Genomic DNA, 14,478 nt, shown 5'->3' with positions numbered 1-14,478 from the left:
GGGAACCTTAATATGTTACCTTTTCCTAATCCTGATGGAATCTGGGATTTGTGGAAGTGAGAAATTGAGAATGATTTGGTAGCAAAAGTTTGGAGCAGCTGAGACTGATGACCTGTCATTCAAACAAGAGTATTCTATTTAGAGTGTGACTGGGAGAAGCAGTTGGAGGAGACCAGATGAATGCTGGATGCTTTCTGGCTTGAGAGAAGGAAGAAGGCTGTTTTTTCTTGACTTTGGAGATTGAAGTCTGAAGGTGGTTTCGGCTTTGAAGACAGAAGAAAGGACAAAAGTCCAGATCTCTCTCTCTCTCTCTCTCTCTCTCTCTCTCTCTCTCTCTCTCTCTCTCTCTCTCTCTCTCTCTCTCTCTCTCTCTCTCTCTCTCTCTCTGACTTACTCTGTTATGATAGTGACTGAACTTCCAGACCTATCGGCCATTTCTCTCAATTTGAACTATATTTTACCATCCTCCAACCTAAAATTCATCTTAGTATTAGGGAAACTCCAAAATCCTCTTTCCTTCCATTCCTTATCCTTCCCTGTCTTCCCCAAATAAACCCCTTACTTAAGATAAAGAAGAGAAAGAGTATTTCATTTGAGATATAAACTAACTCACTCTGAGTTGATTTAGAAAAACCAGAAGAAGGGAGGCTGAAGGGAGGAAAAGGGAGGGTGAAGGGAGGGAAAGAAGGGAGGAAGGGATAAAGAAAAAAGATAGCCTGATCTTTAGTTATCAATTACCAATCAAAATAGTCCCTTATTACAGATGGAAAGAAGCCCAATTCACCTGCCACTTTCCTGAGGAATTCTTTTTTGATCTCTCTTCATATGTAATCTCCTTTCCCCTTCAGGGATACTCTCCTCCCTCCACTCCAGTCCATCCCTCATATACATCCCATTATATACAAGAGGAACCCTTATGGAAATCCAACCTGGCCATTGTCCCTGCTGTGGCTGCAGAAAAGAAAATTCTCAATATCGAAGACCCTGTGTACTATCAAATGGCTTGGCAGCAGAAACAAATACTTTATCATTGAAAATGACATTTTAAAAGATTTATCACCACCTGTTTGGTCAGGACTACTCCCCCTTCCCATCTGGCTCATAGATGAAACTTCCTTTATGTGCCATATATTCGATAGAAAGTAAGCTCCTTGAGGGCAAGGACTGACATGTTTTTCTATTAATATACTTATCTCTGAAACTTAGTATAATGCTTTGGACTTTTATTGTTGTTTAGTTGTTTTCAGTTATGTCTTACTCTTCTTGACTCCTTTAGGAATTTTCTCTGAAAAGATACTTGAATGGGTTTACCATTTCCTTCTCCAGCTCATTTTACAGATTAGGAAACCGAGGCAAATAGGATTAAGTGACTTGCCCAGGATTGCACAGGTAGTGTCTGGGGTTGAATTTGAATTCAGATCTTCCTAACTCCAGGACCAGGATTATATCCATTGTACTGCCTAATCATCTCTTCTTTGCACATAGTAAGTGCTTAATGAATTTTTTTATTCATTTATGCACTGATAAAGCTCTATTTTTACTCCTCTTCTGTATTTATATTTTCTACTATTTGTATATTTGTAATTAAATTTTTAGAGTATAAAATTTATTACAGAAGGAAATGTGACTTAAATTAATGTATGTCTTCCTCGGGATAGACAATATTTTGGTAACAATATATCAAAATATGAAATTAAGAATAATGCAAGTTTCAAAGAGAGAGAGCAATATACTTTCACACAGAAGGATCTCAGAGGATTTTTACAAGCAAACAAGGATACAGAAGGGCATCTGATTTCTTCATTTTCCTTTAAGACTTCATGAGCAAAAAATAAAATATGCAAGATTAATAGACCTGCATTTAGAAAGTGAAAGGTCACATACTTACATTTACTAACTGCTTTCTGCGAACAAGATGACCTGTGTGTGTCTCTCCCTGGAGACAGAAGAGAAAATTAAATGTTTTTATTGAATGGAATGAAGATGACTCCCTAATCAGAAAGACAGATGCAGAAAAGCTCTTTCTAGGATGATGGATTTTGCCACCATTTGTTCTCTCGTCTGAAATGTATTTCTCGGGTACATTAGATGGTCCTCGGAGACAGAACACACTTTCCTTTATTGTGTTATTTCAGCATGTTTCTCTTGGGGAAAAACAAAGTTGAGCCTTTGTGAAGTTGCCTGAAAAAGGAAAGCTGTCCTGTGGACTCTTGCAATTAAATGAACATGCAGGTGTTGAATTCACAATTGGAAAAACTCATCACTACAATCCCTGGCTTGCTTTGCTCTGCCAAAACTTCCATTAACAGATCCAACTTAACATAGGGATGAAGATCCTTAATTACATTCATAGTCTTCTAGCAATGTCAATGCAATTCATATCAATTATGTCCCATAATAACAAAGCCCTTCCTTTTGGACACGGAAAATAAAATGAAGTTGTGTCCTCCCCAAAGAGAATTTTCTCAAGAAGCTACAAGCATAGAACCCACCTTCCAAAAAAACCCTGAGAGATAGAGACACTGCCATGCACAAGGCTGGAGACAGAGAAGTGGAAACAGAATTTTCTCTGCAAAGATTTTTCAAATAAGGAATAGATTCATGGGATAGTAGGATTTTGAAATGTTAGATGGGAAAACGTAAGGACAATAGCTAGTATTTATGCAGTAACTTGAGGTTTTGCAAAGCACTTGACAAATGTCTCATTTGATCTTCAAAACAATTCTAGGAGGTGTGTTATTATTATTCTCATTTTGTAGAAGAGAAAACTGAAGGAGACAGAAGTTAGGTGACTAGCCCAAGATCATATAGCTAGTAAGATTTGAAGACCAGATTTGAACAGTTCTATCCATTGCTCAATCCATTATGTCACCTAACTGACTTAATAACAATGAGAATAAATAACAATAACCCTAATAATAGCAAACATCTATACGGTACTTACTACTATGCTAAGTGCTTTACAATTATCACCTCATTTGATTTCTACAACCCTAGGAGGTAGGTGCTATCATTTATCCCTATTTTACAGATGAGAAAAGAGAGACAAATAGGGTTAAGTGACTTGCCTAGGGTCATACATATAATAAGTGTCTGAGGCCAAATTTAAATGCAAGTCTTCCTGACTCCAGGTCCAGTGATTTATCCATCTATCTGACTTATTGAATGGAATAAATATGGCTCCCTAATCAGAAAGACAGATGCAGAAAAGCTCTTTTAGGATGATGGATTTTGCCACCATTTGTTCTATCATTTGAAATGTGTTTCTCAGGTACATTAGATTATCCTCTGAGACACCTATATGACTTAAAGAACACCTAGACCATACTCTCATTTTCTAGGTGAGGAAACTGAATCCCAGAGAGGTTAACTGACTTTCCCAAAATCACACAGCGAGTTAGTCACAGACAATGAATGAGAACTCGGGTGGTTCTGGTTTAAACTTCTTTCCACTGTATTATATCACTCCCCAACTTCTAACCTCCCCCCACAATTCAGGTTTCTCTAAAGTTTAAGTACCATTTTAGGTTTTAATAGCCAAATAGAGATTCCAAACTGCCCTAAGACTTTTAGGACACCCTAAGTTTAGAAGGGGGCATGTGTGTGTGTGTGTGTGTGTGTGTGTGTGTGTGTGTGTGTGTGTGTTGGCTTGGTCATAGAAGCAGAGAACAGAACTATAAAAGACCTTAAAGATCATTTAGTCAATCCTCTCTGAATTTTTACAACTTCAATAATTGATACCTCAGAGAAATTAAGTGACTTGTCTAAGGTCACACATACAACAAATGGCAACCTGGGGTTTAGACTAAGGTCCTCCTTGACTTCATGTGCAGGTTTCCCCCACCCTCACCTTAATTTTGTCTCTTGCTTCAGGCTTCCTTAGTCAAATCCATTCATCCAAAGAACTGGGTTGATAAACAAGTGACAAAACACTGTGGACACATTGGAGTAGAGTGTCCCCTCCAGTTGTAGATCTAGGGTCTGATAACCCAGGCATGTTGTTTTTTAATCATTTTACACTTGTATATGACCCTGCATGACCCCATTTGGGGGATTTTCTTGGCAAAGATGCCAGAGTGGTTGACCATTTCCTTCTCAGCTCATTTTACCAGGGAGGAAACTGAGATAAACAAGGTGAAGTCACTTACGCTGGGTCATACTGCTAGGAAGTATCTGAGACCAGATTTAAACTCGAGAAGATGAGTTTTTCTGATTCCAGACCCAGCTCTCTATCCACTGTCATAAATCCAACATCAGGAAATATCATAGAACAATTTAACTGAAAAGAACAGACAATCTTGTCTACATTTTTGAATTTCTGTCAATCAATCAATAAATATTTATTAATCTTCAACTATGTGCCAGATAGTATGCTAAGTGTCATAAATACAAAGAGATATAAAAGATAGTCCCTGGGAGCAGCTAGGTATCTTAGTGATTAGGGATCTGAAGATGGGAGGTCCTGTGTTCAGAACTACCCTCAGACACTTCCTAGTGGTATGACCCTAGGGCAGAACACTTGACCCCAATTGCCTAGCCTGTACCACTCCTCTGGCTTTGAACCAATACTTAATAATGATTCTAAAAAAGATGAGCAAATTGAAGAACAGAATTAAGCAGCTGGAAGCCATGAAAAACAGGATAGACCAAACTTAAAAAGGAAAATTAAAAAATCATAGCTAAAAACCAGTCTTTAAAGACCAGAATTGGGCAAGTAGAAGCTAATGATTTCACAAGACAGCAACAATTAATAAAGCAAAGTCAAAAGAATGATAAAATAGAAGGAAACATGAAATATCTCATTGAGAAGATGATTTACCTGGAAAACTGATCTAGAAAAAACAACTTAAGAATCATAGGTCTACCTGAAAACCTAGAAACAAACATAATCTTGACATAATTCTACAAGAAATTATCCAAGAAAACTGCCTTGATGTTTTTCAACAAGAGAGCAAAATAGACATTGAAAAAATCCATAGATCACCCTCTACATTAAACCCTCAAAAGACAATGCCCAGGAATGTAATTGCCAAATTCAAGAGCTTTCAAGCTAAGGAGGAAATATGACAAGAAGCCAGAAAGAGACAATTCAGATATCAAAGAACACCAATCAGTATTACACAGGATTTGGCAGCCTCCTCACTAAAGGACCACAAGGCTTGGAATATGATATACAGAAAGGCAAGAAAATATGGTCTTTAACCAAGGATCACCTCCCCATCAAAATTGACTATATACTTCCAGGGAAAAGTATGGGCATTTAGCAAAATAGATTTCCAAGTATTTTTAAAGAAAAAAAAAACAGAAAAAAATGGAATATTTGATGTCCAAATACAAAAAATTAAGAGAAACATGAAAAAGTAAACAAGAAAGAGAAGGGGAAAAAATTTAAGGGCTTTAATAAGGTCAAATTGTTTACATTCCTATATGGAAAAATGTTATTTGTAACTGTCAAAAATTGTGTTCACTATTATAGTAGTTGGATGAATATTCACAAGTAGATATTGGGGTACTAAGTGGTTTAAGATGATATCCAAAGCAAGAAAAGGGGGGGTATAGAAGATGGACCCAAGAGAAATTTGAAGGAATAAGAAAAATAGGATAATCAATAACCCATAAAGAGGTATATGGGGGGGGAGAACATTATTATAAGAAGGAGACAAAGAGAGTGCTAAGAGGTAATGCTTAAATCTTACTCTCAGTGGAATCGATTCTGAGAGAGAAGAGCATCTAGATCCACTGGGGTATCAAAATCTATCTAACTCTATAGGAAATTTGACAGGGAAAATCCAAGGGTGGGGAGTGAGGGGCAAGGAGTACAATAAGGGAGGTAAAGTGAAGGAGGAGGGAATTTAATAGATCCTAAAAAAAATAAGAGGGGAATAAGAAGGGATGGGATGGAAAGGGAAATAAAACAAGGGTGAGGATTTGGGGGAATGATTAAAAGCAAAACAATAGTGCAGAAGGAAATGGTGAATGAAGAAAGGGCAGGACTAGAAGAGGAAATCAAAATGATGGGGAATACACAGGTGGTAATCATATCTCTGAATTTGAATGGTATGAACTCACCCATAAAATGGAAGCAAATAGCAAAGTGAATTAGAAACCAAAATGCAACTGACTATATGTTGTCTACAAGAAACACATATGAGGCAGGCAGACACACATAGCATAAAGGTAAAAGGCTAGAACAAAATTCATTGGGCATCAACCAAGAAAAAGAAGGCAGGAGTCACAATTATGATATCTGACAAAGCGAAAGTAAAAATAGATCTGATTAAAAAAGATAGAGGGGGCAGCGGGGTGGCTCAGTGGATTGAGAACCAGGCCTAGAGATGGGAGGTCCTAGGTTCAAATCTGGCCTTAGACATGTCCCAGCTGTGTGACCCTGGACAAGTCACTGGACCCCCATTGCCTAGCCCTTATCACTTTTTTGCCTTGGAACCAATACACAGTATTGATTCCAAGACAGAAGGTATGGGTTTTAAAAAAAGAGAGATAGAGAAGATAATTACATCCTGATAAAAGGCAGTATAGACAGTGAGAAAATGTCAGTATTCAACATGTATACACCAAATGGCATAGTACCCAAATTTTTAAAGGAGAAAATATTGGAGCTTAAGGAGAAAATGGTAAAACTATACTAGTGGGAGACCTTAACATTATTCTCTCATATCTAGACAAACAAAACAAAAAAATAAATAAGAAAGAGGTAAGAGATATGAATGAAATCTTAGAAAAAATTAGAGTTAATAGATATGTGGAGAAAAATAAATAGGGATAAAAAAGAATACCGCTTTTTATCAGCAGCACATGGTACATTCACAAAGACTGACCATGTACTAGGGCAGAGAAACATGGCAAACAAGTGCAAAAGAGCAGAAATGATAAATGCAACCTTTCCAGATCATAATGTGATAAAAATAATAATTAGCAAGGGTACATGGAAAGACAAGCCAAAAATTAACTGGAAGTTAAATAATATGATTCTCTAAAAAAGATAGTCATTACCCTCAATAAGATTAAAATCTATGTGGGGCCATTGGGTAAAATCCCAGGCATGTTAGAGACATTCTTCTTGAACTTGAGATAATATGCCATAGCTTCTTGCACTCAGAGGAACTCTGTAATGGAGAAATGGTTTGGGGATGATAAAAGAAACAGGATCTGGGAGAGATATCTCATGTTTGGGGTTGGCTCAGAGAGAGAAGAGGGGGTTTGAAGATTTTTACCCATTTACCCTTCAGCCTTCCTTCCTTAGCTATGGCTGTTCTCCCAGATTTTCTCCTTAGGAAGATGTCTCTTCCTTGTCACTCACATTTGATTCAAAGCTTGGGGGAAAGATTACTTTAATGTTAATTAACTCAATCAGGGAACTCAATAAAGGAATGGCTGACAAGGAAAGAATGTGAAAGAAAAGTGGGGAAAGGGGGGTCCCTTTCTCTAGCTAAAACCCCTTTTCCCTCCCTCCTTGAGTTTGAGGGGAACTTGGGCTTTAGCAGCCTGAGCCCCCTGAGAGATAGTCAGGTTGATTGACCCTGGGTTTGGCCCCTTGGCCACAGTTCAGACCCAGGGCAATAGGAGCTTAGGTAAAGTCTGACAGAGATTCAAAATGCCTTTTCTCAGGTTTCTCTTCAATAGTCTTTTCAATTGGGAAATGTTGGGGAGAATGCTTTCCAGTCACAAGCAGGAAAAAGGTAGGTAACCCTCAGGAGAAAATCTTATCCAGCCCTCCCTCTTCAGCTTCTCCAAACTGAGAGACAAACTGCTCTTCAGAAGGAACTTTCTGCTTACTCAAGATTCCAACCCCCTGGTTGGAATTAGGAGAATTTTCAATTAGGAGAATTATTAGAATATTCAGCCTGGCACTCCTCCTTTAGTGCTGTGCTCTGACACAACTCCTCACATGTAGGATCATAGCATCATAGATTCAGAGCTAGCAAAGGCTTCAGAAATCCTTTATTTGAAACCCCTAATTTTATATATGTTGAGAGTCAGTGTCTCAGGTCCTCTGACTTCCATGTCAGCATTCCTTCCATTGGACTCTACTGTGCCTCTACCATTTATTTCTACAACTTCATCTCCCATGCTGATGACTAGATGAGACATTTTTAACCCTTCATTCTAACCATTAGATTAGTTGTCTTTTTGTATTATCTTTAAGAAATTCTCCTTTTTTAAGAAAAATTATCAGTAAATGAAGTTAATTTTTAAAAATACTTCAGATTTCCCATTCCTTCACTTCCAGTGGGTCATTGAGCATTAATTTCATTAAGAAAATTCTGTGAATATTTTTGAAACAGCATTCCTTGTTTAACTCTTCTGGGGTAATTCAGATCCCAGTTCTTATCCCATGTACTCAAAAGAAATTACAATGGTAAGAGGGAGTGGAGCCAAGAGGGCAGAGAAGATACGGGGACTCATCTGATTTCCGTCAAATTACCCTCCAAAAAGGAATGATAGAATGCCTTGAAACAAATTCTGGAACAGCATAACCCACAAAAAAAAGACAAGGTAAAGAAAAATTCCAGTCAAAAATAACTTAGACCAAAATAAATTAGTAGTCCAGCACTAGGGAACTCATGCACGTAGGTGGGAGATGAAGGGCAGTGCACCAGGGTAGGCCCCACTGAGACATCAGGTCTGTTATAAGGAAAGAGAGGATGGATTTGAGCAGGATCTGCAAAGAATACAGAGGCAGGGAAAAGTTCCAGAATTCTGCAGAAGTGACTGGGATGTTTTCTAACAGATAGTTAAGGAGAGAGTCCTGGCTTGGCTCCTAGGGTGGACATAGGAATCTTGGCATCTCTTCTGTGGCTGTTCTTCTGCTACATACCAACTAGTTCCTGTGTTATGCTATCTGAGAAATACACTAACATCAACTGTTAGTTAGAACTTTTCCCTAAGCCCTGGTCCTGTTTAGCTTCCACCCAAATTTCCTCCTTTCCTATCCAAGTGGATTTTGGTTAGCAGAGTATATCTATATATTAGGGACTGGGACTTAAGATAGAGAGGTAAATGATAGAGTAGTTAAAATCTTTCTCAGAACATTTCCCATGAGGGAGCTACTACAGATTGGTTGGGAGAGTTAGATAAATACTATAGATTAGATTTATCCTCATTCTCTTCCATACCTTCCTTTGCCTAAATAAACAAACCATTCCTTTGTTTCTAAACCCTGCTTATTTGTTATCCTATTACCCATATATCGTTGGCCTTCCCAAAACCCTGTGTCTTCTGATACTGGTCCAAAGTATCATCTAGTGAACCTACAAACATCCCTATACCACCCTGGTTTATTCTAGTCACTTATTTCAGGTCTTGGGTGCAACTGAAGCAGCAGCAAAGGTTTCTGGAGCTCTCAGCCACAGATGGTAAGGGGTGGAGGGTGGGGGGTGGGGGAAACCTGCTCAGAAGGAGATTACAAGGGACCTTTTGTTGGCTCTGGATGCAAAATTCTTGTCTCATTACCCACAGGAAGAATCAGGGCACAGTTCTGGGGTGTAGTCACAGAATGAGGAGAAGAGCAAGGGAGCCTGGTCACAGTTCCAAGAGGTAAAAGAGTTCTTAGGGTTAGTCACAGACCAGAGCACAGGTGGGAGATTATTAAACACATCTCTCCTTACATCATATCACCTTGGAAGAACTGAAAGCAGATATATATATATATCCCCAGTGTCAGTTCTGAAAGCAACTGCACAAAAAACCTGAAGCTTGGAATAGTGCTCCCTTCACCACAGTTACAAAGCCCAACTTTAATAGTTGTTGTTTTTTAACAAAAAGAAAAGAAAAAGGCAGGAAAATGAGCAAACAACAACAAAAAAAGAAACTCAATACAAAAAGTTATTTTAGTGATAGTATAGACTCAAACTCAGAACAACAAAGTCAATATTGCTGCATCCAAAGCCTCCAAGAAAAATAGGAATTGCTCTCAAACTCAAAAAAGAACTAATGAAGGAGCTCAAATAGGATCTTAAAAATCAAATAAGAGAGGTAGAAGAAAAATTGGGGACAGAAATGAGAATGATCCAGGAAAATCCTGGGGAAAAAGCTTGGTAAAAGAGGCACAAAAATACTTAAGAAATTTATATCTTAAAAAAAAAACAAAAAAAAAAACAGGCCAATTGGTAGAAGAAGCACAAAAATCCAAAGAACTTTTAAAAAGCAGAATTAGCCAAATGGAAAAAGATAAACACAATGACACAAGTAAAACCCATTGGAATTATGCATCAGCTCCAGGGGGGGAAGGAGGGGAAGGAAAGGAGGGAAAGAAAATTAATCATGTAACCATGAAAAATTATTATAAGTTAATCAATTAAATAAAAAAATTTAAAGATAAACAAAATACACTGAAGAGAAAAACTTCTTGAAAGACATAATTTGACTTTTCTAGAAGAAGAGGTACAAAAATTCACCAAGAAAAAGAATTCTTTACAAAGTAGAATTGGCCAAATGGAAAAGGAAGTTTAAAATCTCATTCAAGAAAATCATGCCTTCAAAATAAGAATTGGACAAGTGGAAGCTAATGACTCCATGAGACATCCAGAAACAATCAAAGTCAAAAGAATGAAAAAACAGGAGAAACTGTGAAATAATTCATTGGTAAAAGCAACTAACCTAGAAAAGAAATCTTTAAGAATTATTGGACTACCTAAAAGTCATGATTAAAAAAAGAGATTAATATCTTCTTTCAAGAAGTCATCAGGGAAAACTGCCCTGATATTCTAGAACCAGAGGACAAAATAGAAATTAAAAGAATCCACCAATCACCTCATGAAAGAAATTCCAGAAGGATAATTCCAAGGAATACAATGGCCACATTCCAAAACTCCCAAGTCAAAGAGAAAGTACTGTAAGCAACCAAAAAGAAACAATTCAAATATCATGGAACCACAGTCAGGATAACACAAGACTTAGCAGCTTCTACATTAAAGGACTGGAAGGTCTGGAATATGATATTCCAGAAGGCAAAAGATCTAGGACTTCAACAAAGAATCACTTATTCAGCAAAATTGAGCATAATCCTTTGGGGAGAAAAGTGAGTATTCAATGAAATAGAAGACTTACAAACTTTCCTGATGAAAAGACCAGAACCGAATGGAAAATTTGATTTTCATACACAAGAGGATCATAAAAATGTAAGAAGGAGAGAAAATCAAAAGACATTCAATAAGGTTACACTGTACATCCCTACATGGGGAAATTATTTTTGTGACACCAAAGAACTTTGCCATTTTAGGGCATTTAGAGGGAGTATACATAGCTAGAGAGCTAGGATGTGAGTTGAATATGATGGGATTATATAAAAAAAATAAATTAAGGCATGAGAAAGAGAATTTGGAAGGAGGGGGAAGGGAAAAATAGAATGGTATAAAGTATTGTATATAAAAGAGGCATGAAGGAGCATTCACAGTGGAGGGGATGGTGGGAAGATGGGGAGGAGAGCATATGAACCTTACTCTCATCAGAATTGGCTCAATGAAGGAAGAACATACATAATCAATTGGATATAGAAAGCTATCTTACCTATAGGAAAGTAGGAGGGGGAGAGGATAAGAGAAAGACAGTGAGGCTGATAGAAAAGAGGGCAAATTTAGGGAAGTGGTGATCAGAAACTAAACAGGAGTAAATAGGATGGAGAGTAATATACAATAATCATGATGGTGCAAACATTTTTTACACGTCTAAAATAAAGACCTCGTTTCTCAAATATATAGATAAATGTGTTGAATATATAAGAATACAAGTCATTCCCCAATTGATAAATGGTCAAAGGATATGCACAGACAGTTCTCAAACAATACAATTAAACCTCTCTATAATCATGCAAAAAATGCTCTAAATCACTAATAATTAGAGGAATATAAATTAAAACAGCCCTGAGATTAAATCCCCACTCCAGCTCCTATTAGTTTGGCTATTATGACAGAAAAGGAAAATGACAAAACTTGAAAGGGATGTGAGAAAGTTGAGACACTAATGCACTACTGGGGGAATTGTGAACAGATATAACCATTCTGTATAGCAATTTGGACCTATGCCCAAAGGTCTATGTATCCCAAAGAGATAAAAAAGTGGGGGGAAGTACCTAAATATTCAAAAATATTTAAAGCAAATTTTAAGGAGGCAGAAATTTGGAAACTGAGGGAATACCCATCAATTGGGGAATGACTGAGTAAGGTTATAGTATATGATTGTGATGGAATACTGTTGTGCTATAAGAAATGAAAAGCAGGAGGAGCTCAGAAAAACCTATAAAGACTTGCACAAACTAAAGCAGAGTGAAATAGGCAGAGCCAGGAGAACATTGTACAGTGACAGGAATATTTTACCATAAACATTTGTGAATAACAGCTATTCTCAGCAATGCGATAATTCAAAACTATGCCAAAGAACTTGTAATAAAAAATGCCATCTAATTCCAGAGAAAAAGAATTGAGTCTGAATCCAGTCTAAGGCAAACATTTTTCATTTTCTTAATTTTTTTCTATTTGAATTTCCTTCCACACAAGGATTAACATGGAGAAATATTTTGCATTATTGCACATGTAGAATCTATATGGATTGCTTACCATCTCAAAGGAGGTGGGTAGAGGTTGTGGGGTAGGGTGGGAGGGAGAGAATTCAATATTCTTTAAAACTGTTTTTACATGTAATTGGGGGGGAATTAAATAAAATCTAATGCCATTAGAAATTACAATGGTGCTTACTTGAATAAATGTGCTAAAGTGATAAACTTATAAAAATAGATTTTCTGTGAGGAAAGTGGTAAATTGCAGCTATCACAATTTGAATTAACAAAGAACCCTCTTGGTTTATTAACACAACATAGAGAATGAGTTAAGAGTGAACCAGTGAACATGTTTTTTTAAATATCTACCAAATCACTAGAATTATATGATCTTTAGACACCATTTAGCTTCACCCTGTTTTCTAAGGGACTGATTTGATAGGAGTTCCTATTTTAAAAAGCTCTTCTCATTTTGGGGAATAAAACCAATTCTAAGCTTTTTTATAAAGGACATTGTGCCTAGAAACACTTACTTCTTGAAATTTCACTTGGCCAAGAAATTTTGCATCCGAAATCTAAATTGAATACTGCCTTCATTTTGAACAACTACCTGAAGAAGACTGGTAGATGTTGTTGTTTCATTATTTTGGTCATGTCTGTTTCTTTGTGACCCCATTTGGGTTTTTTGGGCAAAGATATGAGAGGATGGCAGTAATAGGACTAGAAGCTGGGTCTCCGGAGTTACTCTGGGCACTGAGACTCAGTCAACATTAGCAATAGCTACATCCGATTAAGAGGTGGAGTCAAGATGGTGGCATAGAGGCAGTGAAAATTGAGACCTCTGAAAAACCTTCCTTACTGATCACAAACTAAATGCTCCTAGGGGACTGAAAATCAAACTGAACAACAAGACAGAGCCAAGGAACCCTGCTGCAGGACTCAACTTAAAAGGTACACCCCCAAAAGCCTGAATTTGAAAACACTCAGGTTTAAGGGAAAGGAAGAAGGAAGGTCCCAGCTGCACCCCCCACCCAGAGTGCTAAGCCTCCAGGGCAGCTGGAACCTCTGAGTGGGCAAGGGTGCTGGTCTGGAGGGAGTATCTTGCAGGCAAAGCTGTGCCAGGATCAGAGCATTGAAAACAGGCAGTGGGGAAGCAGTTGAAGAAGAAATGCAACACAGCCTAGCTGCAGCAGTGCAGACACTCCACATTTCCCCCTCCCAGAGGTTTTGGCCTCAGAGCATATCCAGCTCAACCCAGCTGGACTTAATCCCAACAAAACCTTCAGAGGGCAGGGAAGCTCAAGGTCCAACAACCCTCTCCCACAGACTGCACTGAGAGATTTGCTGACTAAGCTCCAAGGGTGAAGGATGAGATAAAAGCCCACAGATCTAACAAAAAAAAAAAGAATGAGAGGAGCAAGAGCTCAGGTAACTGCAGGGAGTAAAGAAGGGGTAAATATGGGCAAACAACAGAAAAAGAAAAAAGAAATTACAATTGACAGATTCTATGCAGACAATGAACAAAAAGCAAATGGAACATAGAAGGATGAGGGAACTCCAAGAAAAAAAAAGAAAAAGAAACTCCAGTGAATTGGATACAGGCTTTGGAAGAACTCAAAATACAATTCAAAACACAATTAAGAGAGACGGAAGACAACTTTAAAGGCAAGATAAGTCATCTGGAAACAGAAAACAGTATCTTGAAAGCCAAAATTAATCAGCTTGAAAGTGAGGCAAAGGAGATGAAAGAGGAGGCAAAGAAGGTGAAAGATGACCTCCAAAGAAAATCAGACCAGAAGGAGAAGGATGACCAAAAAGTCAGGGATGAAATCCAGTCTTTAAGAACCAGAATACAAGAATTAGAACCAAGTGACTTCACAAGGCAGCAGGACACTATAAAACAAAATCAACAGAATGAAAAAATTAAGGAAAATGTGAAAGACTTCATTCACAAAACAGAAGATTTA

This window comes from Monodelphis domestica, chromosome 2, assembly GCF_027887165.1.
Source record: "Monodelphis domestica isolate mMonDom1 chromosome 2, mMonDom1.pri, whole genome shotgun sequence".
NCBI lineage: Eukaryota > Metazoa > Chordata > Mammalia > Didelphimorphia > Didelphidae > Monodelphis > Monodelphis domestica.
This window is presented reverse-complemented; position numbering follows the sequence as displayed.